General features: G+C 43.1%; 1 pseudogene; it reads right to left on the reverse strand.

The window, feature by feature from the left end:
- Window positions 1-986: 986 nt before the first annotated feature.
- On the reverse strand, window positions 987-2,441 carry LOC105525716 (annotated as a pseudogene).
- Window positions 2,442-3,253: the final 812 nt, after the last annotated feature.

The raw sequence follows: 3,253 nt of genomic DNA on the forward strand, positions 1-3,253 counted from the left end.
TTAGTCTTCTCTTATGTATTTTGACGCTCTTGGTAATGCTTACATATTTAAGATTGTTCTCTTCTTGGAGAATTGTTCCCTTTATCCTTATGTGGTACCCCTTTTTATTCCTAATAATGTTGCTCATTCTGGAGTTGACTTTGTCTGAAATTAATTTAGTTACTCCAGCTTTCTTCTGATTACTTTTAGCATGTTATATCTTTTTCCATCCCTTTACTCTTAACCTGAATGTTTAAGTTTAAAGTGGGTTTCTTGTAGATAACATATAGTTGTATCTTGTTATTATCCACTATGACAGTAGTGTCTTTTATTGGTGTATTTAGAAGATTCACATTTAAGGAATTATTGATATATGTTGATATTTGAACAATACAGGCTTGAACTGTGTGGTTTCTCTCTCTCTCTCTCTCTCTCTCTCTCTCTTTTAGTGTTTGGGTGACCCCAGGCAATTTTATTACTTTATCCCTGAACCTCAGTTGCCTATCTATAAGATGGGGATAATAATAGCACCCATTTCATCATTATGAAGATTAAATACATTAAGGAAAACACCAGTATGTGCCTAGCACCTGCTAAACACTCAACAAAGGTTATCTGTACACATTGATATCTCAGACAGGGACGGAATGTTTTAACACAGAAAACAGGAGGTTTTAGCCTCTCACTTGTTCTCCTGGCTCCTGAAACATGAGCTGCCCCACCCCAGTTCATCCAAGCCTATCAAGATAGTTGTCCTTGTCCTTAATCTCCACAGGTGTTCAATGTGAGCCAACTGTCAGATGGCTTTCATCTGCACAACTGAATAACCCATTTATGCCTACTGTTCCATTATTGGAACGCTAAGCTTACTGGAGTTATTTATATCCTACTGTTGTTCAAGGTCATTACCAAGATCTGACTTTTCACACAAAATAATTTGTAACCGCTAGCATAAATGGGATAATCAAAACAATTGTGGCAGTTTTGGGGGGAAGAAACTCTAGAGTTTAATCTTCCAGCTTGACTGACTTGGAAGCGTTCCTATCAGTATAAAAAAACATCTTGTTGGGGATGGTGGAGAAGCCGAGGCTGGCTCCGCGGCTGTGCTTTCAGCTCATGGCCAGGTCGTAGACCCGTTGCAGGCTCTGCTGCAGGCTGTCGGCCACCTTCTTGCTGAGGGCCATGTTGGACCTTGCAATCGGGCTGGGTGGGGCCGGAGGGTGGGGGTGGGGGCTAATAGAAGGCGACAGGTTTTTGAAGCCACCCAAAAGTTTGAGAAATTTCAGTTTCTGTTCCTCGTTTTCAAAACTAGCGGTATCCCACTGGCCAAACTGCGTTCCCGTCCACTCCCTGGTTTCAGAAGCTTCCGTTTTGCCTGACTCGCGATCAGTCTCTTCTTGCAAGGTGTTTCGTCTCACCTGGTCTATGTGCGCCTCGTCCATGTTGCCTTTCTTTTCCAACACCACTTCTAAGTCCGTGTCTGTTTCCTCCTTCCAAGGTTCTGCTACCCGACTCTCTTTCCTCTTCTTTTTCTTCCTTTTTCAGAGCCGGCTCCTCAATGACTGACGCTCTACCTTCTTCTTGGACTTCACCTTTTTCTTCGCAGGAGCCTTAGGGCCATCTCCTATGGTGATGTATTCCGGAGCCTCCACTTTGACTGGCTTCTTTTTACTTCGTTTCCTAGGGCAGCTCTCCATGGACCTGGAGGGCTTGGAGTGGCCTGGGAGGGCGTCTCCCTCCTGGTGGAATTTTTTTCTTCTTCTTCACCTTCCCACTGTGTTCTCTGGGGCTCTTCTGCTTCCGCTTCTGCCCCAAGGCCACCTATTCCTCACCCTCTTTCCCCACTGAGCAAGTGTCCACAGCATCCCCGACCTCGCAGAACCAAGGGTCCGGGACTGAGAAAGCTGTGGGGTCCTGGGCCCACTTTTTTTCCTTCTTATGTTTTTGAGCTTCTTGCCAACTCTGGTTTCTTCCTCACCCTGGCTGGGTCTGGGGAGATTTTCACCCCAGAGGCATGGAACATGGCCAGAGGTGACTTCTTTTTCTTCTCCCACTGAGGAACTCCAAGTGCCAAGCACCTGCTTCCTTGGGCTGGATGACTTCTCTGTCCGTCTGGCACGCAGCGTGGTCTCAGGTTCTACGTGCTCCTCGCAAAGGGTGCTGACACTCTTCTCTTCCTCTTTTTCTTCACTAGAGGCATCTCAGGTGATCACCAAGACCTGAGTTTTCACACAAAATAATTTGTAACCTCCAGCATAAATAGGATAATCAAAGCAAGTGTGGCAGTTTTGTGGGGACCCATTCTTAGAGGGGGCTGTGGCTTTTATAGGAGAAACATGGGCAAAGTAATCATCATTATTTAAAATTGAATACTGAGTCCCTGGTTCTTTGACCACTTTCTTCTTCTTTTTCTTCTCTAGGAGCCCAGGGCCCAGGTCTACTTCGTGTGTCTTGGCGATCATTCCGGTGGGCCAAACTTCCCGGCCTCCACGTGAAAGCTGGCTCCGCCCTGACCCGGAAGTCCGCTTTCCAGTTGCACGCGTGGCTTCTCTTATACACAATTTTTCTTCCATCCCTGCCACCCCTGAGACAGCAAGACTGCTACCTTATTTTCCTCCTCCTCCTTAGCCTACTCAACATGAAGACGGTGAGGATGACGACCTTTAGGATGATCCACTTCCACCTGATTGGTAAATAAATTTTTTCTTCCTTAAAATTTTCTTAATAATATTTTCTTTTCTTTAGTTTTACTTTATTGTAAGAATACAGTATATAATATATATAATACAAAATAGGTGTTAATAGACTCTTTATGTTATTGTTAAGAATTCCAGTCAACAGTAGGCTATTAGTAGTTAAGTTTTTGCATAGTCAAAAGTCATACACAAAATTTCAGCTGCATGTGGGGACAGCACCTTTAACTCCCACACTGTTGAAGAGTCAACTGTAATTGGATTAATATTTGCCATATCTGTAACTATTTTCTCTTTATTGAATTTCTTATTTCTTTTTGCCCCTTCTTTTCCTGCATTTACTGGTTTAACTGAGCATTTTATATGATTTCATTTTATCTTCTCTCTTCATGTATAAATCATACAGTTTTTTTTGAAATTGTGGTTTTCCCTAGATTTTAAGATAGGAGTTTTAAAATAATCTACATCTGCCTTCAAATAATGCTATTGCACTTCAAATGTACTGAAGGTTCCCTACAGAAGAGTATTCCCAGTTCTTCCTTTCTGTCCCTTGTGACATTACTGCCATTCATTTAATTTGA

This window comes from Colobus angolensis, unplaced genomic scaffold (genome assembly GCF_000951035.1).
Source record: "Colobus angolensis palliatus isolate OR3802 unplaced genomic scaffold, Cang.pa_1.0 Scaffold550, whole genome shotgun sequence".
Taxonomy (NCBI): domain Eukaryota; kingdom Metazoa; phylum Chordata; class Mammalia; order Primates; family Cercopithecidae; genus Colobus; species Colobus angolensis.